The sequence below is a fragment of the Rhinolophus ferrumequinum genome, chromosome 16 (assembly GCF_004115265.2).
Source record: "Rhinolophus ferrumequinum isolate MPI-CBG mRhiFer1 chromosome 16, mRhiFer1_v1.p, whole genome shotgun sequence".
Lineage (NCBI taxonomy): Eukaryota > Metazoa > Chordata > Mammalia > Chiroptera > Rhinolophidae > Rhinolophus > Rhinolophus ferrumequinum.
The window spans coordinates 34,166,949-34,194,151 of NC_046299.1; the positions used below are offsets into that span (position 1 = coordinate 34,166,949).

The 27,203-nt window shown below is 36.0% G+C and overlaps 1 protein-coding gene across 2 annotated transcripts in view; it reads left to right on the forward strand.

Moving 5' to 3' along the window:
- The window catches only part of PRKG1 (protein kinase cGMP-dependent 1), a 1,124,480-nt gene that overhangs the window by 115,244 nt on the left and 982,033 nt on the right, over positions 1 to 27,203 (forward strand). The gene's annotated exons all lie outside the window — the stretch shown is intronic.

Sequence of the window (27,203 nt, forward strand, 5' to 3'; positions counted from 1 at the left end):
ACCTACCCTTTCTCTCTTAGGGAATTACTCAAGAAAAACAAAACAATGTCCATACTAAGACTTGCACGTGAATGTTCTTGGACACTTTATTTGTAATTGCTAGAAACTGAAAATAACTTAATGTCAATCCACAGTTGAAGGGAAAGTCAAACTAGTCAAACTTGTATGTGCAGACAATGGAGTATTACTCAGTAATAAAAAGTTATCAATAGGTGACACCTGCTGCAACATGAATGAATCTTAAAATATGCTGGTCAAGGAAGTCAGACACAAAAGAGTATATAGTGTATTATTTCGTTTATATAACGTTCTAGGAAATGTAAACTATGATGACAAAGAACAAATCAGTGGTTGCCTGGGGTCGGGGAAGGGATGGTTGTAAGAGGCAGTGTCATGAGGAAACCTTTGAGGGTGATAAAGTGTGGGGATTCTTTCATGGGTTTATGCATATGTCAAAACTTATTAAATTGTATATTTTGTATATTGTATATTATTGCATATTTTAAACAGGTACAGTTTATTGCATACCAGTTATACATAAATAAAGCTCCTAAAAAATGGATCATTCTGTAGGCTAAATGGAGGATGAACTGTGGGGAGAGGATGAGACTGGAAGCCAGGAGCTCAGTTATAGGATCCACATAAGGGATGAGAATAACTTTGATGAGATGGAGGATGGAGCAGGGCAAGTGTTTCAATAATAATCATATGTGGAATTCATTTGTCTCCGTAGTGGACTCTCTGACTGTATTTGAAAGGGTGTATGGAAAAAGAAGTGTTCTGTCACCTCTGTGTTGAATTTACAAGTACACTTCAAGTCAAAGGAAAGGTGCAGAGAGATGAATCCATCGGTGCTCTGGGGAATCAGGAAGATTGTCTTGAACAGGAGGTCTGTCAATTAAGTTCGCGAACTTGTTGCAATGATGTTGCTAACCTTTTTTGACATCAGAAGTATTATTCGTTATGAATTTGTGCCAACTGGACAGTTAACCAAGTTTACTATTTGGAAGTGCTGAAAAGGCTGCCTGAAAAAGTTAGGCGACTTGAACTTTTCGCCAACAATTCATGGCTCTTGCATCACGACGATGTACCAGCTCACACGGCACTGTCTGTGAGGGAGTTTTTAGCCAGTAATCAAATAACTGTATGGGAACATCCTCCCTACTCACCTGATCTGGCCCTCAATGACTTCTTTCTTTACCTGAAGATAAAGGAAATATTGAAAGGAAGACGTTTTGGTGACATTCGGGACATCAAGGGTAATATGAGGACAGCTCTGATGGCCATCCCAGAAAAAGAGTTCCAAACTTGTTTTGAAGGGTGGACTAGGTGCTGGCGTCAGTGCATAGCTTCCCAAGGGGAGTACTTGGAAGGTGACTAGTGATATTCAGCAATGAGGGATGTAGCACTTTTTCTAGGATGAGTTCGCAAACTTAATTGCCCAATGTCGTATTTCAGTTCTGTTAAAGTACAGCACAGATTAGGACAATGATTGGGGAAATTTGGAAACGTAGAACCGAGCTTATTTGTGCATAACCTTGCATATCACTAAAGAATTTATGACTTTAGGTAGTCAGCAGGCAGTGAAGAAGCATTGCATAGTTTTAGATAGGGCAGTTAATCTATTTATTTCTGGAGATTGATCTGTAGCTGTATGTAGGATGGTCTGAAGTATTGGGGGATGTTTTAGGTAGTGAGACTAAATAGAGAAAGCTAATGAAATCTTAACTTGGAACTCTTGAAGTAGAGATGGAAAGATGACTAATGTGAAAGGGACTATCTGCGGTGTTTGTGAACTGATAGTGATTGAGTTGGTGGATGAGAAGAGGGAGAGCCTTCGAGGTTGGGCAAGTGGTAGGATATAGGACGCTCATCAGATTAGCTGAGATCCAATAATTTTGTGCATTTCTAAGGGCCTTGACTGCTCAATAAATTCTTTCACATGCTTTTTTTTAAAGGAGATATTTACAAAGCTGTCTGATAAAGGCAAAGCATAAGGAAACAAGTTCAGAGAGGTTACACTTTATACAAAAGCAGAAAATTGCAGAGCCTGTAGCATAGTCCAGTTCTTCTTCTCCTCCTCCTCCTCCTCATTCTCTTCCTCCTCTTCTTCCTTCTTCTTTTTTCTTTTCTCCTGATTGGAAGTTCTTTCTTGTAAAGCTACACTATGTACCAAGAATGACAGGTAAGGATGTTATTTTCTTTTGCCATGCTGAAGTGTACCACCTACAGAGACAAATTGAGTTGTTGTTTTCTTTATTTTGTGTGGAGAGCATTGTTTTATGGATAGAAGATGGATTGTAAAGCAGGAAATAGATTAAGGGCACTTGTATATGTGGGTTTTTTTTTTGTGTGTGTGTGTGTGTGTGTGTGTGTGTGATACTAGTAAAGAGCCTTTCCCACAGAGTAAGTTATCATATTTTTTTTACCTTTCCTGCGTTAAGAGACTCTGCCAGTGGAGGTCCCAAATCATCATTGCATCACAATGGTAAACCCTGGACTTTTTACATTTGCTACATTTAAAACATTTGCTGGTTTCCTAGGAAACCAGTGCTTGAGTCCTGTATAACCAAACTTTACCATAGATACTAGTTATACAATATCTCAGCAGAAAAAAAAAAGAGCCTTGGTTTAAAAAAACGAATAAGAATGTAGGTTGTTGGATTAGTATAAGTATGCTGCTTTTTCTGGTCAACAAAGAAGAAGAAAAAATCACAACCTCAAAATAGATCTTCCACTCAATAGGAATGTATGTTTGTGTGTATATATGAAATAAATGTGTTTTATATATATTTAAAATCTTGTCAGATTTTTATCATACTGATTAGTTTCTGAAAGTGGATGTCCTTTTGTGTGTGTGTGCTTTTCATTAAACACGTTTGCCAGAGATGTTGCTAGTTAAAATTTACAAAACTGTTGTGATGTGACATACGAAGCTTGAACCAGATCTGGTGTATTCTGAAAATAGATTTGATGATTAAAGTGCCAGACCAATTTGCTTTGTTCGGATGTTTAATTTTTATTGTACATTAGGAAAATTGGAATGAGGTGGAATTAGAGATCTAAATGCAATATTTCAAATTTGCAATCTCTTTTAGTTCACTCTTAAATACATTTAGGTCCACAGTAATATGATTTTGGTGTCAACCAGGTTAAGTAGTTTTCATTTCCAAATTCATATGAATGCTGTACTAGGTTAACATGATTGATTTTTAAAAATACTGTCAGCATATTATGTTGTCATTCAATATATACCAAGTTGTAGTCAGCAGAAATTGGAATCAAAAATTGTAAAAGCTCTATGGAGTTCAACTTGGCAGCAAGAGAGCTTAATTTTGATTCAACAGCTACCAAAATCTCTCATTAATTGGCGACATGGAACAATGGTTTTAGACTTCAGTGCCAACTTTCCGTTTTTCTCATAAACTACCAGATACCCATAGGCTTTGCTTTTCATAATTTAAACTACGATATTCAGGGCAAAGTGGTGGAAAGTGCTATTGGCTTTGCAGCAAAAGAGACACGGGTACTGATTCAGTCACGAGTGAGTGAGGTCCAGAGAGATTAAGTGACTGACTCAAAAATGTACAGCTAGTCAGTGGCACATGTATGGAAAGAAGCTAGTTTTTCTGACCCTTCGGGCTGCTGCAGTTCCTACTATATTTTTAAGGCTTTCTGTTCCTTTGAAGCTTTCAGTTGAGCATAAGGACTGCAGCAATGTGTTATACAGGGCATTGCTGTGAATAGTTGTTATCCCAACTCTGAAGCCAAGCGGGGGCATCTTAGTCTCCCTTTCCCACTTCCTTATTACTCCCCTCAACATATTTGGCCGCTCACAGGAAAAAAAAAATCATCTCTTGAAAACTGTTGGTGAAATGATTCTGTAAATCCGTTTTCAGCCATACGTAGAGAGTAATGGTTATTTACAAGGGAGCTCCTACTTAAAATACGAAACAATTAAAACTTGTAATTTGCATAGTCAAATTACATTAGCATGTTATAAGTAGAAAGAAACAGTTTTAAGCATACACCAGCCACAGCAGTAGGGATATTTTGAATGTTCTATTTCAAAACACTTAAAAAAGAAGGAAAAAAAATGGAAACCTCAATAAAAAAAAAAAATGTCATTTTTGCCAAACATAACTGTCTTCCATTGAAAGGAGCTATTTCTGTAGTAGCAGTTGGCGTTGCACCTATGAGTTTCACACTCAGAACACGGAGCTGCATTTCTAGAAGGGGAATTTCCAGTGGAGCACTTCGGAAAAAGTCAGCCTACAAGCATGTAACACAGGCTGCTTTGATTATTTTATTGAAAACTGTCTCCTCTCTACCCCGTACTTACAGCTTCGTTAATTGATTGTTTAGTCCCCAATAGTCTTATCATTCAAAATCCTCCAGTATTTAGTTTCAACTCGTGTATTCAACTCTATTCCCTGTCTTTCGAAATGAACACTGTACTCCCGTCAAAATCCTTTTAATACTATCTTGCTCCTATAGGACATGATTTAGGATAAATATGCAAAAGGACATACTGATAGGAAAGCTGGGGAGAGTTTTTTAGGATGAAGGGAGATGGCGTGTTTCTCTGCAATAGAGAAGAGCAACAGTCACATTGATTTTTTTTTTTTTAAAGTGATGCTTTGCAACTGATTTTCTAAGGAGAGAGAGCCAGTAATTCATCAGCTGTATCGATTGCTACCCAGGAGCACGTTCAGGCTGGGCATGGGCTACGAGCGCGGGGCAAGAGGAATGCAAATGACCCTCTTCCTTTTTCAGCTATTCCTTAGTGGCCCAAAAGCATCTGGAAAAGGGAATAAAAGAAATTAAACAGATAACAGCAACTTAGATGGCTGGAGATTGTGCTCTAGGAGGTGATGAAAACAAAAAATGTTCTAATTTACCTGATAATAGAGGAAGAGGCTGATGTACATGGTTTATTTATTTATTTATTTATTTATTTATTTATTTATTTATTTATTTTTGACTGTTTTTCTTGTTTAATAGTAACTGAAGCGGATTGAGAGGTTAAATACAGCTTATACTCAAACATTTCATTGATTTCCACAAACGGCTTAGAGCTCAGGGTGGTGGGCAATTTAATTCAGCATTGAAGGATTTACCACAAAAAATGTGTTATTTTAAATAAATTAAGTAAAACAAAGTTGCTTAAATTTGAGAAAAGAGAGAGAGAGAGAAGAGAGATTGTTGGCTGTTCTTTCTAGCCTGTTTGGGAAAGGTGGGGCATAGAAACTAGATCCTAATAAATTTAACTTGTAAGAGTAATAAACAGCTACCATAATTCCGTTTTAAGAATTGTGACACTGCAATTGCAGCAAACAGTTGGGTAAATGGTGGCAAAAGAAAGTCAAGGCAAAGTTGTCGGTGTAGAAGAGACTGAGTAAATTTACGGGCTGGGGGGAAGGAGAGAGCTTCACTGTAAGGAGGGAGGCAGCTCTGGTGCAGTGAGGGGAAAAGTTCCAGGTTTTACTCAACAGATCTGGAGTTCTTTCTCAACTCTGCCAATTGACAGCTAATTGGGAGAGGTAGGTGATTTGCTTTATTTATTTGAGGCTCAAATTCAATAACAAAGGTAAGATCAATTTGTGAATGGTAAAATTCTGTATCAATGTGAGGACTGCATTATCTTAAAATAGATTGGCAGGGCCTGTAGGCACTAAATTGTTTTAACCATGTGTTATTCCCGGCCTCCTGCAGAAGAGAAACCAAACAGAGGACACTGGGATGATTTTCACCTCACTCAGAAAAAGGAGGGTGAATTATAAACCTTCCAAAGAGTTGGAATTCTTCAGTTCCCTGAAGTCACTGCCTGCTGTACATGTGTATAAAATGAAGGACATGGGCTAGTGCTGAAAGAGCATTCCAGTAAGTTTAGGATAAGCAATATTCATGCATCGTGAAGATTAAAGCAATGTAGAAGGAGGTTAATGTTAACACAATGCAAACAGAATACAGAAAAGCTGAAGGTAAGAGAATGAAGAGTAAAAAGGTTTATGCAGGAATTCTTATACAGGTATTGAATTCTGAACTAGCCTTAGAGGAGGAAAAACAGGAACTGGTGGGATTATGGTAGGAAGCAATTTGATTAAAATCCTTGGAGATGACTGAATTTAAGGAGTTAATAGACCAGTGGGAGATGATGGAAGAGAAGCCAGACCAAGCATATGAGCTCTGATAAGATGGGTAATGTGGACCCATAGGGAATTTCTGAGCTAGGCAATGGCTTGATGGAATTGATATCTGAAGAAGATTGTTCTACCATCCAGCATCTTGGTGTAGGATTAGTAGAGATGAGGGACTGGAGAATCATATAGGAGCTTTATGAAGGCATGAGGTTACAGGGTTGGTGGAAGGTGTGGAGTCACAAGAGGAAGAGAGTAGGTAGATCTGAGAGATAGGAGAGAAGCATACTTGACAGGTTATTTCTCATTTTAGTAACCTGTTTATGATCATTTATTCTGCTCCCTATTATTATGGAGCCAGTTTTGAAGAAGTAATATTTCCATGTTGAATTGGACAACATGAAATATTCCATGGAAATTTCCCAACTTTGGTTGCCCGTATCCTGATGATAGACAACATGGACTACTGAAACACAGTGGGTGTTTTTTTTTAATTTCTGTTATAAAAGAATCAAAGATCTGGTAACGCAATGGGTCCCATCACACTTCTGTTTTTCTGTTACAGTGACATTTTTCTTCTTATCCAGAAGGTCTGCATGGTGGTTTATTCCTGTCCTACTATACCAGCATTTAACCAACTCCCTTGCCCTTAGTGTTTTAGCACTTGACAAGTTATGTAATTTTTGGCAGGTCATAACTGAGATTTTGGGTAATAAAACAAAAGTCCTGATGAGTAAGAATTACATTTTTGGAATGTACACTTCGTGCTGAGCAGGTTGCTGGGGACCTCATGGGCATGATTTCTAGTGCTTGTCACCATTTGTTAAATGCTTAATCTATGCCCGGTATTGTGTGCTAAGCACTTTACTTGGATAATCATGTGTACTTTTCTGAACAATTAGGAAAGAGCTAGTGTTATTCTTTCTATTTTACAGATAAAGGAGAAAAGACAGAGTTCTAATGGAGGCGTGATTTACTACAGCAGAACCAATTCTTGATAACTTTGTAATAGGACTCTTATGTATGTCATATAACATACTTTATTGATCCCTTAAACGAAACATGTAACAGCTCTCAAGGGACTCAAGATGAGATATGACTGAGTTTTTAAGTTATTGTACATGTAATTCCAGTTCTGTATTCAAAAATGAGTCAGGAATATGTTTCTTGCTGTGGAGATATTCAGTGACTTCTTAACAACTGCTCTAACTTTTGTGGCTGTCTGACAGTACCCTGCCTCTTGAAGTATGTCTTTATCTGGGGAGTTTTCATTAAAAGCTCAGTGACCACTTATTGCAAATATCACAGATGTTGGATGAGGGGGAGGGAGGTACAGTTGACCCTTGAACAACATGGGTTTGAACTGTGTGGGTCCACTTATACACGAATTTTTTTCAATTAACATACTGAAAATTTTTTTGAGATTTGTGACAATTTTTAAAAACTTGCAGATGATTCACATAGCTTAGAAATATAAAAAAATAAGAAAAAGATATGTCATGAATGCATAAAATATATGTAGATATTTTTCTACCTTATGGCTTTCTTAATAACATTTTCTTTTCCCTAGCTTACTTTATTGTTAAGAATACGACATATAATACATATAATGTACAGAATATGTGTTAATTGACTGTTTATGTTATTGGTAAGGCTTTCAGTTAACAGTAGGCTATTAGTAGTTAAGTTTTTGGGAGTCAAAAGTTATGCACGGATTTTTGACTGCATGAGGGCTTGGCCTCCCTAATCCCCACATTGTTCAAAGGTCAACTGTAGTATTAAATGGCTTTTGAGATCTCTCCCAACCCTGAGATTTGAAGTTCCATTAAAACTATTTCCGGTTGCAGTTAAGAGTAGAGCAGCAATTTTTAGGTCAGTGTTTTATAGCTTTTGGCCAAAAGTCTTTTAAAGGTTAACAGAGCAAAGAGAAGAGGCTATAATAGAAATTGGAGGAGAAAAAATTGAAACAGAAACAAAGTTGGAGTAACTTTCTGTGCAAAAAGGAGGTCATTTATAAGAATAAATTTGAGAAAAAAATTCTTAGATCACTATAGGGTCATATCATCTTAATTTTTGTGTATAAAATAAAGTCTGATTTAAAAAGAAACAGTAAAAAAAGAGTGGATTCTAAAAGTGATGTTTGTATTTAGTGAGTTTCTAAAGTAGCTGAAGTTCTCAAGGAAGCATTACAAATGATAATAATAGCTCTGTCTGTTATCATTATGGAAAGTTTTATTAAGCATTTTCGTCTGTGCCAAACATTGTACTAAATGTTTTATGTGGCTTTTTCTCCATATTTACACTAATCCCATGAGATAAGTCTTATTATTAGCATCAGCTTTCAAATGAGGATTTCAAGACACTTACCTAAAGACAGTGTCCCAATTAGAACACAGATCTGATTTCTGTATCTGCCCTCTGTAGCCTACTACTGTTCTCATGGTATCTGCAGAATATTCTATTTCCTATATGGCTTAGCTTGCCATGAAGTTAAAGCATCCTTGCTTGATAAGCTAGGTTAATGGAAGGGAGAAGCAACAGCATATTATTGGTTCTGAATGTTAAGCTTCAAATTATTTTGGAAACTGGTCTCTTAGTAACTGAATGTGCAGTTGCTACATTTTAGATAAAATAAAAAGAAAATTGTATGAAATCCTAAACCATGTCTTAAGAGTTGAATAGAAGTTATTTTGGTCAAGGTTACTTTTGAAAGCTCACTTGCAAAATCCATATTATTTTCAACATAGAGGCTATGCTGTCCCTAACCATCAGCATGGGTCACTTGTACCAAATTAGGTCTTAGGTAAAGTAAAATTAAATTAAATTGTCCATGAGTGATGAAAAATTAAAGGAAGTGTTTATAATCTTTAAGAGTTGTCTCTCATTGTAGTTTTCACTCTTTTGTACTTTTGCCTGAATATATAAATTTATTTTACAAATCTTAATTCTCTCAATATTTAGAAACATTTTTCGGATTATCTAGATGCCCGATTAAATATGGAAGGAAAATCAAGAGTATCAAAAATACATATTTTAGATTCATGGTTATAGATATGTGTACAGTTAAATATGCTTATCAAGGAAAATGAATCATGCATCAGTCTCTGCTCATAGTTTCATGGAGAAATTTTTGGCAAAACAAAAATATATAAAACCACTCTTTACTCTAATTAAATGACCCCATTCATTTCCTGTTTTGACTGTAGACGTTATTCCAAGATGATCTCTTTAGAGAGTGTTAAAATTCATAGCCTAAAACTATAATAACTATTTTAACCTCACCACAAGGCAAATATTTGCATTTTACAGTGAGTTCATGTTGGTATACTTTAAAAATTAAAAAACAAAAAACAAAAAAACAGAATTAAGTTTAAAATTTCTTGGATTTTTAAATAAGATTTTTGAATTCATATTGACTGAATTACACTTTAATCAATAATCTAGGAAAGCTATAATTTATGCCCATGAATGGAGAAGTAAGTACCTATTTGCAAGTAGGAAACATTTAAAGGGAAGAAATAATCATCATGAGCTTGGACATGAAAGTTTACAAATGAGTACAGGTCCCAGTGTTAGAGCGTTCCCATATATCAATGTCAATAAGGCCTAACTTAAAATTGTTTGCTCTTGTATTTGTAATCTTTGAAAGGTTTATTGACTTTTTTTTTTAATTATCTTTTGAGAAAGTTTTGGAGCAATTTTTTTTATATTTTTGAAAGTTGTGGAATGGAGTAGTGGAACTTGTCTAGAATTGAGAATCTTATGTATAGCTCAATATAAATAATAAAGTGGTGACTGTACTCACCTCGCCTAAGATTACTTTTATTTTAATAGAAAAAAATACCTTAGTCTAAATAGTGATGAACCCTGTAAGTATCAGGAGGGGTGAGGTTGTTGAAGGGGTGGAGATTCCGATTTTTTTCTGGTATTGCTAAAATCACAACACACTAGGAGGCCCACGATGAAGAAAGAAAGGGCATACAAAAGGATGTTTAAAGTCCTAAATTCAATCTTTGCATATACCACTATTTTCTGTAGGAGCCGTATTATATAATTTTCTCTCTCTTCCGTCATTGAGAACATATTCAGATAATTTTCCCACTGCATTTTCTTGGTCTTGTTTGTTAGCTGCTTACCAACTCTGTCAAATTCAAAGAATTTCCCTAGCACAGAGAGAGGAGTTTGTTTTAGATGGTTTGCAATGCCCATCCAGGTATGATGTGCTATTATTTAAGTTTCTGTTATAAACTTGGTACACTGGACATAGATACATAATAGACCAGGCAGAATCTTCAGTGGACTGCTCGTTTTCTCCTATTAGCAAACGTGCTACACATAGTAAATGTCCCTCAGTCGTCTTGTAAAAACAATTTACTAAAGCCAAGAAACATTGTATTAATTTCCTATTACTGACGTAAAAAATTACTACAAACATAGTGGCTTAAAATAATAAAAATGTATTATCTTATAGTTCTGTAGGTTAGAAGTCTGATGAATGTCTCACTGGGCTAACATGAAGGAGTCCGTAGAGCTGGGTTCCTTTCTGAAAGTTCTAAGGGAGAATTTCTTCGTTTCCTGTCTTTTCTAGTAGCTTCTGGAGACTGCCCACAATCGCTAGCTCTTGACTGTCTTCCATTTTCAAAGCCAGCAATGGCCCATCCAGTCTTTTCTCCTCTGGTTGTCTTGATTATGACACTTGTGATTACACTGAACCCATCTAGATAATCCAAAGTAATCTTCCATCTCACGATCCATACCCTTAAGAACATCTGCAAGTCCTTTATGCCACATAAAGTACTATATAGGTTCCAGGGATTATAAACTGGACATCTTTGGGGAGCCATTGTTCTGCCTTTCATGGGCATAAATAATTGTTGTTTAATGGTTGAAAATGATCTTTGATGGAGGTAATTATTACTGTATTTTCCCATGTATGCTCCTGTGTATAATGTGCATCCACATTTTTGGCCCAAACTTTCAGGGAACAATACCTTTTGTTTTAGTTTTTAAAGCGATTTTCTAATAATTTTGGAAAATTATCAGCTAGATTGCTGGCTCCTGCCTAAAGTGTACAAAGAGAAATGTCACGCTGTTCACCCTGTGGTAATAAAGTTGGCGTCACCTATCTTATCAAGTCAGAGTCACTTCGTTTGTGGACAACAATACGTCGCTCTTGTTTCATTTCTTTGAATCGTTGGCCAAAATTACTTTCATTGCAAGTTTGTCGTAAGTTCAACAAAACCTATTATCTCATTTCATTGTTTTGCATATAGATGTCATTATTGATTTCTAGAGTCATACTTTTAACTCTAAGCATAAGTAAAAGAATTAAACATTTATATAGATACAGAGTTAGTACTACCCATGCATATCCTTATTTTCCCCTCACAAATTTGGGCAAAAAAGTGCACATTATACATGGCAAATACAGTATATGCCATTTTGCTGATAGATTTAATCGTAACTTGGGGCCCCTGAATTGTTCTGTCTCCACATTCTACATTGTTAGGGACACATTCAAACCATCTCTAATTAAATAACTACAGTAGTGAGGAAATTCATTACAAAGAATAATAGATAACATTCACTGAGTGCTACACTGAAAGCTGAGAATATTTTATGCCTCACCTCAATCCTCACAACAACTTTCTGCAGAAGGTATTATTTTTCCTCCATTTTATAAATGATAAAATTTGAGAATTTGAAATTTTAAGTAATTTTCCCAAGGCTGCTTAGCTAGTGAGTGACAACTGTGATAAGAACACAAGTAATGTGACACGATAGGGATATTTATTTGCAAATCTCATCACTTATTGGCACAACATCTACAACGGGTACCACTAAATGTTCATTGGATTCATGAATGGTCTTACATAACCATGTACTCCATTAACTTTCTGACTGGTACCTTTAATGGGTGACATAAGTAATAACTGAATGGCTATACTTACTGTACTTATTCCATGATGGTGACAGCTGGCACTAGCCTCAAAAGTACGCCCTCTTCATGGCCATCTCTCTTCCTCATCTTCCCACTAAATATTTTGGCAGGAACTTTAGAAACATATATTGCCCTCGCCCAAGAACAAGCTGCTTCCCGTCAAATAAGGATGGCACTTGGCAATTCATGCTTTGATCTTCTCTAGGAGTCCCTATGGTCTAAAGCCATAGGATCAAATCTTTAGAGCCCTATCTTTGCACATGTATAGCAAAGGGCAAAAGCTGTGTGAATGGCATATAGTAGAACAAATTGAAATTATGCAGCACGACTTTCTCCCACAAACTAGGGAGGCATTCATCTTATTGGGGTGTTACTTGTAGATGATTTCAGCATAGCACCAAGAGGCTTGTGTTCAAACACCACTTCTTACCCCGACTTTGTCAGATGACAGGTGATGTTAGGCAAGTTCCTTAACCTCTTTGGGAAGAGAGAAAACCTTGATCTGTGGTGACTCTTATGCGTATACACATATAATTAATATTCAGTCTCTAATCTCCAAGGAAATAATCATTTCTTGAGGGGAAACCAACATATAATAACCTAATTAATATAAATCAAAACTACACGTTATAGATAATAATTATTGATGTATTCTTCTTGGTTTACTTTTAAGAAAGAAAAGAAAAAAGAAAAGAAAAGGAAAAAACAGCCTATGACTTCCAGGAACTGACACTCATAGCTAGACTTCAGAGTTCTTACAAACTGATCTCACACTTTAAAACTAAGCCATGTGGTTCTCCTGTTGGATATAAACCATCTCATAGATTATCTATTTCAGATTGGGCCACTGTGAAAGCAACAAAACAACAGACATTTCCCTCTCTCACTAAATGTGTGACTGGCTTCTTTACCAATTGCAACTTTAGGCTTGCTCTAGTGTGTAGATAAGATTTATTGAGATTTCCAGTCATGGAATTGCCCCTGCTTTCTGACAATACCCAATCTAGAATGAACCTTCACTTCCTTAGAATCTCCTCAAAATTATCCAAGGAAAGCCCAAATCCTATTTTAAGTTCCTTCTAACACCCGCTTACTGAGATGCCTCACAGTTCCCCAGGTGTGAATACTCCCTTCCGACAATGAGTAAGACACCCAAGTCATAAAACCGGAGCTAGTGATCTTTAGCTGAAGGCCACTGACACTTCCAAAAACTCATTCAATCAATGATTGAAGTCAGTTGTGGGAAATCATAAAACTCTATACCAATGTGTAACTTTGTTCTTTAAAAACAAATCTTATTATTTTTATCCATATACATATGGTTCAAAAAAATCAGTAAGAACAGAAGAACTTGCAATGAAGAACAGTATCTCCTTGCATGCTTTTTTCCATCCCAATCCCAAACAGAAACATAATATGGTGTCAGTCTACTCATTTTAATCAGAAGCTTGACTGCCAATATTTAATTGCCAAGAACTCCTTCTCGTTCTCTGATTATCCTTTCTTCATTGTATTCTCTTAGATTTTTGTCGATGCAATATCCTCTTGACTCTCTCCTCTGTGGATGCAAATTTTATGTCATTATGATTCTTATCATTAATATTATTCTAGGTAATTTTGCTCTCCCTGAAATGCTGTGTGTGTGTGTGTGTGTGTGTGTTTTGCTTTCCTATTGTAGAAGTGACCCTTGATTGCCTGTTCATATTGAGAAGAATGAGGCTTTAAGAAAGTTGACTCATGTTTTTTGGGGTGGGCCTTGATAGCATAGATAGCCCTCATACTTTTGATCCCTAAAGACTTTGTTCTTATTTACCAATTTGTAGTTCTGTCCTAACTGTAAACGATCATAGAGAAAGTTTATGTCTGAGAGCAGTCATATATGAAGATTTTTATGTATGAAATTTGTTTTTATATTAATGACGGTATAACTTCAACCTATCAAAATATTAGGACTTGAACCCTGATTGTCCTATAATCTTCTTGTTTGCTGACAGAAAAAAACAGGGAAACTCCCCAAAGGCTTTGTTAAAGAACTAAGTTGCTGTTTAGTGAGCAATCTAGTTTGTGTATCATTGCTGTCTTTCACCTCTTGGACAGAACTACTGAAAAGCAGCCTATTACTGTCTCATCTTAGTTCTGTCACAAAGAAGCTCTCCACTGAGTTTATATCTGACCCCAATATTCTAAGTATTTTAAGTATTTTAATCCATTTAATTTCTATACCAAGCCTATGAGTTGACTTACACATTCTCCATATAAGTTTTAAAATATTGGCATTACAATTTTTCTTTGCTTTTAAAAATGGAAAAAAAATGTGATTCTGAAAAAATATGATTCTTAAAAAATAGTGGTGCAAATTATGAGTATGGATATCAATTCCCTGTCAAATTTAATTTTGTAACTTATGTAAACCTAGAATTACATAAGTACCTGTTTTCACTTTGTTTGCATGGAAACCAAAAGCTATCCTAATATTTCAAAACTAAGTTAGTTATTTTTATCAGTATCTTTACGTGGGACATTCAAATAATCTGAAAGTACATTTACTGTCTGCTGTCATAAGTTACTGCATCTATCTTACATTTGTGGATTTGCTTTGGGAAACTAATGCTGTTTAAGCTTTTAACTCCTAGTCTGCAAAGTAAGGGAAAAAATAAGCAATACGGAAAAGTCATGGCAATAACATGACCCCTTAGCTGAAGAGTCCAAGCTGAAATGCCTACTATCTGTCTACACTTACAGTTGGGAACAAAGAATTACACATCAAATGCATCTACTTTTCTAAGGTGTTGATAAACAGCTTTATGTAAAATCTTACTTTTAATTGCCATGGGAATATGTTACATTTGCCACAATTGAAATTAAATACATGGTAATTAGAAATTAGCTTTTATTGCTTATTTAAAAAATAGCAATAAGACTATGTAAAAAAGAAGCGTAAACGTTCAGTATTCATGTCTCAAGCTTAGTGCTAGTAGACATTGATTTAACAGCAAAGGCTTTAATTTGATGTGAGCTCATGCTAGTATAATAAAAATATATTTTAATGAGAGTCACTTTTAGTTGCTGGTAATGATGGCCTACAAGAAGCCATCTTGACTTCCAAGTTTTAATATGACTCCTACTCTTCCTTTTTGGCTATCTGGAGTAGATAGAGTCTTAGAGAATTTTTCAGTAGATTTCATAGTGATGATGACGATGACGACGACGATGATGACATTGCACATTTGTAAGCACTCTCGGGATTTTGACGTATTTTCATAAGCATCGTCCCATTATCTTTACCACTGCCTCAAAGTTTTTCAAAGCAGGAAAACACAGCAGCAAATATAAGAAAGAATATGCTTAAATATCTGCCTGCAAAAGCCTGGAAGTCTAATTGAGTGAGAAATCGCTTTCACTCATGGTTATGTTCTAAGGTAGGGTCAGGTGACAGCGTCAGGCAAGTAGGCTAGGAGAGAGCCTCAGAAGGTCTTCATGGATTTATACTTGCTAATGAGGCAAAGGGACATCTACAAACCATATTTGAAACTTACATATATTTTATTTTGCCAGAAATGCATTTTGAAAATTTAGAATTCAGTGCCTCTTTAGTAGCTAAGTTTCCTGAATCCCCATCAATCTCCATTCACTTTCACCTGGATTGTACTTACTCATTTGTGATGGCTGCCCTTGTTCTGAAGGAAGGGCCACCTAACTCTGAGAAACTCCAGTCACATCGTGTTCTATGTGAATAGGGCTCCTAGGAACATCAAAATATAAGCCTTTCTAAAGACACTGTAATTTCCCCTACCTGGTGTGGAGTATGGAGAGACCCCACCTCTTTGGGTTGAAGTAGGAAAGACTTCAAAGAGGGGATTTCTAAGATGGACCTTCATGAGTTGACCTCATTCTCATGGTTTTGCTTAGATGGTCTGACTCATAGGAAACAACTGGAAAATTAGGAACCTGGATTGTTTAAAACTTCAGTAAATCACTGCTTCTGTTTACACTACTTAGTCATCAGCCCAATTGTCCAAGTCAGAAGCCTGTGAGTCATCCTAAACCTCTTCTTTCTTCTGCCGCATTTGTCTATTAGGGACTTCTATGAATTCCCTTTCTAATATTTCTCCAGTATCCTCTCCACTCTCCATCATTATAGACTCAATTGTGGTCCAGGCCTTAATCATTTGATGACAAATTATCTTTCTTTGACTGTGAGACCTTCCCACCGCCACCACCACCTAAAAGGCCCCAGTGCCTCTCCATAGCCTTCATGATAAAGAGAACGTTCCTTAGCATGACATTAAAAGTCCAACATGGCTTAGTTCCTGAATCTCTCTCCATTGTCTCTTGATGCACAATTTCACTAGCAAACTGTATATCTCATTCTATTTGATGTCCTATACCTTAGCTCCTGTTATGCCCTTTGTCTGAAACAACCTTTCTCCACTTTGATGGCAATGCCTTACTTCTTTTGAAGGTTTATATCCAGGATTAGCTCCTTAAAGGAGTTTTCCCTGGCTCTCCTGTATTATTGATCATCAGTTGTAACACAGTGAGGAAACTCAAAGATTTTACAAGAGAACATTAGACATCTCTTGTGCCCATCTTCACATGATATCAGCCCACCTATTTAACTGTTAGCCATTGTTGCCACAACCAACTGTGCACAGACAGGTGTCACCTGATAGCACCATGCCTCAGCTATCCCTCACCTCTCTTTTTCTCTACCACACCCCGCTTCTGAGGTGTATGTGTGTGTGAACCTGAAGTGGATGAGAGTTACTGGTAATGATGGGGAACTCTAGACCAATGGGAGATCGATACCATTATACAAATATTCTTAACCTTCTGTGTTTCCCACAGACAAGGCTAAGGCACATTTTACAGGGCTCTGTGGAGGTTCCCCACTGGCATTAAGCCCCAGTTGCCCACTGCAGTTATTAAATCAGTCACTGCCAGAATTGGCTCTCTTTCCTTCTCTTCTTATCTCTTCCTTCTCCTGTTTCTTGGGACCAATTCCCTTAAAAATTTCCTGTCATGTAAGCTGTTTTCTCAGTCTCTGTTTTCTGGGAGAAACCAGGCTAAAACGAAAGATACAAGAGCATGGATATATGTAAAGAAAGCAGAGTCTCAAATTCCATATGTATTTTCAGAATTTGCAATTTATATATATATATATATATATATATATATATATATATATATATATATATATATATATTCTTTACTAAAGCTGACCTGCCTGAGAATATGTGTGAAAAAGTTTTCAACAAAATACTGGCAAGCATAAAAATATTTGTCATTCTATTGAAGAATTAGAATAGAATTATATTTTCATTAAGAAGAAAAAGGAGTGAGAGATAATTTCTGTAGTTTAAGAATTGATCATGCACTTCTAAAAATGGATAATAGTGTGCAATAAGAGAGTGATATAACAGTTTATTTTAAGATGTTCTTATTAACTCTTTTGAAGAAAGTACCTCCATTACAACTTTTTAAATGTATGATGAAAAATTTTGGATACCAATTTAAAAATACAAATTGAGGCATATAGTTTAAAAAAGCATTTTAGGTGAGATGTGAGCCAAAATCTGAAGGCTCTTGCTCTAAACCAGGGGTTTTCAACTGTGGATCATATTGGAATCACCTAGAGAACATTAAAAATACTAATGCCTGAGTCCCTCTGCCAGAGATTCTGATTTTCTGATTTGATTGGTCTGGGCTAGGGCCCAGGAGTTATTATTTTTTTCAAAGCTTAGCAAGTGACTATATTTGTAGCCAGAAGTGAGCTCCGTTGTCACAGGGGGCTCTCACCCCCATAGTATCCCAGGCATAGCACTTAACACATCTTGCAGAAATGTGGTTTACTTAGATGCCTACTGGGGCAAGTAGGATCTACAAATCAATCAAGTAGACAGGTTGGGAAACTGGAATGAATTAGAGAACAAATGCCCAACCAAAAGAAGTAGTTCAGAATCAGTTTCAGGTGACCCATGACTTGTTAGAAAAGGGGCCCATTGATGTCAAACATATTCATTTTTCAAGAAAAGCAGGAAATCTAGTTTGTTTGTTTTTTTCATGTGAAATACATGACTTTAAAGCATTGCCTAATATTTTTCTCATCACCTCCTGTTTATTTCTTTCTTTTCAAATGCTATTGCAGGCCAAATATAACTATGAGTCAAATAGAATCCATGGATCCACAGTTTTGCAATCATTGGAAACATTACATGAGAGTCTTGCCCTCTAGCCTGTAGGATCTCTAGTGCAGGGATAAGATGTCTCCTTTCTCTTTCCTGTGCTGACACTTGGGATATGAGGAATGAGTTGTGTATTTATAAAAATGGCATTCTTTAAGTTTCTGTGCACGGTTCTCAAAGAAAAGTGCATGGTTGAGACAGTCCATCATACCCATTTATAGCTTGTTTACACTTACTTTATTCCAAAATCTTTAAAATGATCCTGCCTCTTTGTTTTTTATGGAAAGAAAACATTATTTCATTGTTATTTTAGGAAAAGTAAGAGATCAACTCTTTATTAGGGAAAAATTCTGAACCTTCTTCATAATGTTAAAGAAGAATGAACTTTACGAAAAGATGCTTCATTTATTTGTTTGAAAGGTTAATTCAGATATGAAATAATTCTGGATACTTCTAGTTGTACTTGAAGATATCATTTTATGCTTGAAGATCAAGAAGTCTAAAAGAGGTTAACATTGTAAAGAAAAAGAAATGAACAAAAAAACATGCTATCTAAGTGTTTCAGAGGCTAGAAAAATCTAGCAAAACTTTAATTGTCCCCCAAAAGGATTAAATGCTTTGACTATTTATTGGTTAAAATGGTATATGACAGATATTTGGAATTTAATCAAAATCATTTGTACTCTCTACAGTTTTATTTCCTTAAGTAGAATGTATGTCCAATTTATCACTATTTAGCCTTTTATATTTCAATGATTAACCAGGAAATTGAGTGGATAATATATGGAAAAAAAGTTAATTGCATTTCTTGTTCTGCGATATGTGAAAGTGCTCTTTCTTGAAGTTTTATTTCTTTTTCTTCCATCAAAGCTCTAAAATCTTTCCATATGTAAAAGTCCATACAACCAACTGCACATGACAGTACTACAAGTGACTTCTCTATTTGTGATAGAATTGATATATAAATCATGGTTCATGCAACTTTTGGTTTGTTTAACTTATTAAAGTGGAAGATGGAAGTGAAATGATAGGGTACTGTTTATTTGTTTTAAAATGTATATTACAAGACCAAATTTTCAGTCTCCTAGTTACTGTTCATAATATATGGTTGCTCACGCCTTTTTCATTCAAACAAGTTTCATGGAGCACCTACTAGGTAAGAAAGGTTCAACTAAGTATTTAGAAACTCTCCCACTGTGCAAGCTTTCTTAAAAGGCTGAAATACTTCTGTGTGTGTGTGTTGGGATGGGCAGATGGGCATATCTGGTGGAATTTTTGTGAGAATCATGCCTTAAGTAAATTTTGTCTGTAGTAAGTTTTCTCAAGAAATGATTGCACAATCAAATGTGTAATAACTGGCTATTTTATTTAGCTTAAAATGATGCATTTCACTACTGTCTCCCTTAGCCCAAGAAATAAACAGAAATAAAAATTCTTGGTAAAATTCATGTATCGATTTGAGGTTAAAAAAAATTGAACTGAAGCACTCTTGCATAAGGAAATATTAGAACTAGTTCCTTCTAAAATTGAGGGCAAAACCCCCACCGTTTCCATTTTGTTCATCTCGGTTTGGATCTGATTGGGCCACATCGCTAACCTGCTGACGTCTGCCTGAGGCTACTCGCCCTAAAGCAGCTCCTGGTTTTCAGCTGGCAGAATGACTTGAGACGTGTCAAGTAATATATATGTATGTACATATACATAATAGATACACATTATATATTATTTTATGTATTTTGATATATACATAATTCGAATACATAAAAATATGTAATTTAAATATATCCCATTTACTTACATCCCATTTACTTTCAAATTAAAATGTTAAGGCAATTTATAATAAAATACATCTATTTAATAATCTTAATAAAAGAGACATTATAAAACATAACATAGTCAACATCTGACATGTTACAAAAGTTGTCATCATAAGGCTGATTTTCATGTCAACCCTTCCTAAAAGTTCAAGGTTTTTTTTATTACTAATATGTAGTTTTTTGAAGACATCTTATTGGGGAAGCTGGAATAATTCTGTGAGAGACAGAACTCTCTGCTAATCTGATTTTATACAGAGACAGAGTATAGACAATCTAGAAAAGTGTTTCTCCACACATGGAGATATAATTTAAGGTACTTGGTAAAAAGGCAGATACTAGCTGGATACAAGCCCAGATCTACTGAATCCCAGTTTCTGGGCTGGAGCTTCCATGTCTGCATTTTAGCCTGTCCAGATGAATCTTACAAGGAAATTTGAGATGTATAATAGAAGAGTGGATGATTAGAAGTGCCCACAGTTATCCCTCTTTTATATGGATAAATCCAAATCTTTTCCCAAGAGAAATCCACAGAGGTGGGGGTAGAGTACAAAAGTTCTTAACTGCCTAGAGAGGATCTGCTTGTTCTGCTATCACCAATCTTGCAAGCTTGTTTGCACCAAGCCCTCTAGCCACACATACCAGTTATAACCCCAGGGCCTTCCCAGGAGACTGGCATACCTGACTGTGCCACTATTGCAAAGTAGGCACCTTTCCCCTTTCTGCTCTTCATCCACGACTGCTGCATTTCAATGATGACTGTTATCAGGTTTGCATTAATGATTTCCAGATACCTGAATTATTATCCTAGTTACTGTAGTGGTATCTTCACAATGATCCTAGAAATAGCTGTTCTCGTAATGCTCACTATTACAGATGGGATAACCGAGTCTCACTCAGGTTATGCAGTGATGGCCAAGAAAAGTGAGGAAATAGCAGAAAAGAGACTCAAACCCAGATCTTTCTATAACCATTCTCTGGGCTGCTGCCATGCTAATATTGGCTGCCTGGCTTTCTGGACAAGAGTGTGGAGAGCTTTGTTTTCTAATACCTTAGCATAGCTAATATGAGAAAGAGATGGCCTAGTTCTTTATTTACTTATCCCCTACAAGCTTTTACATATGATTTTAATATCAAAGGGAGGATATTAAATCTCACTCATGTAAATTTTGATGAACAATAATTCACAGCTAAAAGTATCTATTGCATAAAAGGGTAGGTAAGATAAGCATTAAAATGGTAAATAGTACAGGTACTAACGAGAGAGACAGCACACTAGTAGAGCGTTAACTTGAATTTTCCCCCTCTCCCCCAAAATCAACCATGTCATAGCTCTTTGTAATGAATTCATTCCTGAGTCTTGATAATAAAGCTTTCTGTGACTTTCATCACCCTGCTCCCTCATTTAGACTGTAATTTAAAGTGAACTCATAAGAAAACAAAACTTAAGAACTAAAAAATCATAGAGCCTTAATGATCTCAAAACTGAATTCAGAATTTTAATGTGACTCAATTGTTTCTGATATCTGCCATTATCAAAAATCTAAATTGTATTCGCATTGCTTATAGATATAACAATTATCTGTACTTTTAAAGACATCGATAAAAAAAAGAGCTGAGGGTTTAATATTCTAGGTGGAAATATTTACAAATTGATACACTTATTGAAAATTCTAAAACCTGTATTCAAACGTGGGCAGAGCTTTGTCACTTAGATTCCAAGCAACTTGTATTCTGATCCTGGTTGTCGCATCAATTCACTCTGATCTTGTCAGCATCCTCGTTTTTAAAACCAGGGGTTGAATCTCTACATGATGATTTCTTGTACTTGGAAATATTTTGATTCTTGGAATAATGTAGTATTCATTGTGACATACAGTAGACTTGAAAATGCTTTACAAGGATACTGAGTACTCTGTGTTACTGTAAATTGCCTGGAAATGTAGAAAGTTGAGCACATATGTCAAGAAACAAGTGGAGAAAATAATAGTGAATGCCAGCCTCCTGTAGTTCCTTTTTTTGTCATATACTTAATTGGGTGTGAATAGCTCTACACTTCCCGTGGAGCTATTTCTAGAACAGAAATATATATTTTAATTACTTTCCTTTATTAGATATTTAAATACCATCATAGTTATATATCTGAACTACACTAAGGTCTTATTTGACATCTGGAATGACATACCATTTCCCCTAGAGTCTGCAATATTTGGTATACTATCATCCCCAAATCTTGGTTCATAAGCTATCATTAAAAAGTATTACTAATTATAGAAAAGTAGAATATAACTCAGTATACCAATGTATAGAAACTCTTTTTGAATGAATAAATTGATGAAGAATTTGGTTTTTAGCAGCAATTTAAAAAATTCATTCATTCATTTCCTTAACAAGTATTTTCTTGCTGGATATTAATTCCCTGTCCATATTGGGTTTATGGACTACTGGGGTGAGGAGAGATACTGAACAAGAAAATTCAAGCATGATGAATTTTACAAATAGAGAAGTAAAGGGTGCAATGGGAACCTAAAAGAGGGTGAATTCATTTAGTCTAAGGAAATGGATTAGTAGAGACCAGCTGGGGAAAACTTCCTGATGAATGGACATTTAGTAGAAATCTGAAGAAGAGGCAGATAATAAGCCCAGAAATGATTTGAGGAAACTGCTTTAAGCAGAGGGAACAGCTTATTTGTAATTCTTAAAGCAATAGAGAGTGTTCCTTTTGAGAAATTAAAAAAAGACTAATGCGGTTGTACTACAAGTTGAAAAAGGAGAATGGAGTAGGAGGTAGACAAGAACTTCAGGGTGTTTGAAAGTCAGTGTCAAGACGTTGGTCTTATTTAAGGAAAGTTATTAAAGAGCTTTAAGAAGGGGTAGGCCAGACTTCAGAGAATATAATCAGAGTTGTATTTTTAATAACTTTTTATTTTGAAATAGTTTAAGACTTACAAGAATTTGCAAAAAGAGTATGGAGGGTATTCATGTACATTTCCTCAGTTTCCCCCAGTGATAATATGTTACATGGCCATAGTACAGTGTAAAAACCCAGAAATTTCTGTTTGTACAATGTTATTAACTCAAGTATGGACTTATTTGGATTTCACAGTTTTCACATACAGACTTTTGTGTTTTGTTTTTGTTTTTAAAATTCACCATAATGTGTAGAAAGGACTGTGTAGAAGAGGTTAAGTATGGATGCAAGGGGCCAATTTGGGTATTAAGAAGTCTCTAAATCAATTCTGAAGTGGAGATGATAGATGAAGATACCTTAAACTAAAAATGGCATGAATATGACTAGAAGTGGATAGATTCAAGAAAAATTTAAGAGATAGACCTGATCAGTGGGGTCTTGGTGACTGCTTATGGAGTGTGAGGGAGAGGATGACATCAAGATGACCTCTAGACTTCTATTTTGAGCAACTGGGTGGATGGTGATGTGAGTGGTTGAGGTTCAGACGTCCAGAGGAGAAGCAGGTTTGTTCAGAATGAAGATGCGTTCCATGTGACCACGATGAGTTTGAGGTACCTCTGTAGGCAAGAAGACTTTCAGCTGGAGCTCTAGATACAGATTTAGGTATGGTCAGCATATAGATAGTAGTTTTAGCAAGTTTATCTGTGGAGAATATGTTAAATTAAAAGAGAGAGAAAGAAAAGGCTTAGCATAGAGCCTCAGGAACTATATGTTAAATGGGTTGACAAGAAGGAGAAGCTAGTAAGGAGACTGAGAGGAAACAACAGAGTCAGGGTCTAAGAGGGAGGGGGGAAAGGGGGAGGGAAGAGGGGAGACAAGGAGAATGGGGAGGGAGATGGAGAACGGGAGAGGAAGGAGGAGGTGGGAGAGGGGACAGGAAGGGGAAGGAGAGATAAGGAAAATTAGTAGACTGATATTATATATATAAGCAAAGGAAAGACAGTGTTTCAGAGAATAAAATATCCTAGTAACCTCTGTCTGTTTGCTTTGACTCCATGCAAAGTCATAATTGAGAAGTTTCTTGTTCTCTGTGTGTGCAATTGTTTTATTTTTAAAGTTTGGTATTTACAGTTTTGCAAACTTACCTTCAAAATAAAGGGTCACATTGTTTATATCTTCTAAAATGTTATTTTGGATGGACAATACTTGAATATGCCATATTTTGTTAATTAATTTTTCCTTAAAGTGAACAGAAACTTTAAAACTGGGCAGAAAAAAAATTGGGAAACTATGTATAAAAGTTTAGGTTGAACAAAATCCAAAGTATTTTTACATGTGAACAGGTAATTAAAATGTATTTCACATTCTATGTCATGTATATGACGGTACATACCTTGACACCTGGCCCAGGCGTTGGGTTGGATACTGGGTATCTTTAAAAAAATCTTCTCAATTGATTCTGATGCCCCAGTGTGGGTGGAGAAGATTGGAACTTAGAAGTACTCTGACAATCTTAATAGAAACCTTACTGGTACTACTATAATAAGGAAGGGCATGATAAATAAGTTTTTCTGAAAGAAAAGTAGCAGCCGGTAAAGAAATAGAAGACAAGAAATTTGGAGTTCACCCACTGAATTGGGAAGTAAGCCTCAAAGGGGATTCAATGTTGGCATTAGTGAGGCAAAGTTTTGATTCATAGTAGATTTATGCTATGACAAGATGAGGGATGAGTTAAGAATAACTTGCTGAAATAACATCTCCTGAGACCATTTGATACTAGATGGGGAGTAAAGGTCATACCAATTTAAGACAGAGGTAACTGAAGGCTAACACTTTAGTTAAAGGAATGATACAAGAAAATGTTGGTGATTAAATGTAGTAATAAGAAATGCATTTGGATTTTGCTAGAAGTATGATGGGGGACCATGACAGAGAGGATAAGAAAACTATACGCCAAATTTAGTATAAGTTAGCAATGGAGCGTCTGGTTCCATGAATTTAGGCAGAATTCCATGTTGTATGAACTGAGTATGGATAAACAGGTAGCTTAGAATGTCATCATTTCCCAAAAAAGGAGATTAAAATTATAATTAAAAAAATACTATTTACTTATGTATTTACTCCCTACCATGTTGTCAAGAGAATTTAAAGTCGCTAAGAAGCTGGGTTTAATGGCTAAAATTATCCGTGAAAGTAAAGAATACATAATAAATATCATACTAACTTCAAGAGTCTCCTGTGAAATGAGGTATTCATTTACTAATCATGAAGAAAGCTTTTTTTTTTTCCAATAGAACTTGAAAATACTGCACTATATTTGGTACAGAAATCTGAATGACCCTCGTGGTGTAGTTATTTCTCTGAATGGTGTCATTTGCAATACAATACTCGGCTTAGGAAGTAAATGAAGGGGAGGTAATGAGGCTTATACAATGTTGAGTGAGTCAACCTATTATTAGTATTGAGTCACTTTCAAGTTCTCTGTTGCCCCTTTCTGCTTACTGGTTTTTTATCTGCAGTAACTTGGTATGAGAATCAAATCTGTTAAACAAGTTTCTTGTAGGGATCATCCGGTCAGGTTGCTAATGTTGTATTTCCTCCACTCTGAGGAATCCTTCTCACTCCAAAGATGGCAGTCTTATTTTGATTGCCAGTTGGTCTGAGAAGTGAGGAGGAATCCAGGTTCTTAAGATATTCAGATATTCACATTTTTTAAAACAGATAATGTGGCCTTCTCTCCATATTACCTTACCACAATAAACTTGGCAGACTTTAGTGCATATCTATTTTGTATGTGTGGTATATGTGGATTGTGTATGGTTTTTTAAATGTGGAGGATGACAGTAAGTCTTATTGGCTTTCTTTTGAGTAATTACTTATATGTTTTCAAGCAAATTTCAGTTGCTGTGATACCCTTATGCTTAATATAATCTGAGTAATAAAGTCATAGTAAAGATATTTTTAAATGATTTTTTTAATGGCGTAATGAAGAGCAGTGCTTATTGTTGCTGGACTAAGGCACATTAATTTATAATAAATAATTGAATCATATCAGAGATGGAAAGACCAATGATTTAACACTAATCATATTGGAAAATACACCTCTGGTGGGAATCGAAAGGAAAAGTTAGGTGTTCCTTCTTGAAATGCTTCCTTCTCGTCACCTCCCTGATCTATACTTTCCTATTTCTGGCATTTCTGGGTCTCCTTTGTGAGTGCCTCTCCCTGGACCCTCCCCTAGGTTGGTTTCATTGCCTGTAACCTTTCAAAGCCTAAGCCATCTCAGTCTATGCCACCAATGTCTATTCAGTTGGTTAAACTGGAAACCTATGACTGCTCCGTTTCCCTCATCTCCATATCTAATCTCCCAGTAAGTCCTAGAGCTTCTAGTTGCAAAATACACTTTCAGTTTATTCACACTTCTGCCCATACTTACTGTCACTCTCCTAACCTAGGCCATCATTATGTCTTTCTTGAAAATAGTGTAATAGCATCTTTTCTGGGCTTTCCTTCCCCTCTCCTTCCACCTGCAATTGCCTCAGTTCATTCACTGAAATCCTAATTTTTTTTTTTTAAACATAAATACGACCATGTCACTATCCTCATTTTACCCTGTTAGTGGCTTTCCATTTCACTAAGAATCCAGTTCTTTCCCACTGTCTGCATGGCCCTGCCTCAATGAGCCCCAGCTCATGTCTCCAAATTCATCTCCAGCCATCCTTCTCTTATCAGAAGGCTCCAGCTCAGAGGGGCTTCCTTCTGCAAACGTGAATCTGAACACATTTTGTTCCATTTGCTTCAAGTGTCTCTCTCATCCATCTCCTTTGAGGTGGCTCATCTTATCCTTAAATCTCAGCCTGCATATTACATTTTCAGACAGGTCTTTATTTCAGATCCCAAATAGGTCTTCTGGTACACCTGGAACAGCGTGGCCTTAAAAAAGGGCTATGGGGTGGAAGTTGAATGATACATCAACCATTTTCCTAATGAGCATGACTGATTATTCCTGGACGTTTTTATTGGGAGGATAAGGTGAGGTAATATGTACAAAAGCACCTCAATTAAAAATCCTCACAAGACTTTCTCCTAGGCAGCTCTCCTTGTACCTAGACTCTACCCACAAGCAATGGTAGAGTGTCATCATGGATTACTTCCCCGTTTACATTCCTTCATCCTTTTCCCTGCTCTCCTCATTCATTCCAGAGAGTGACA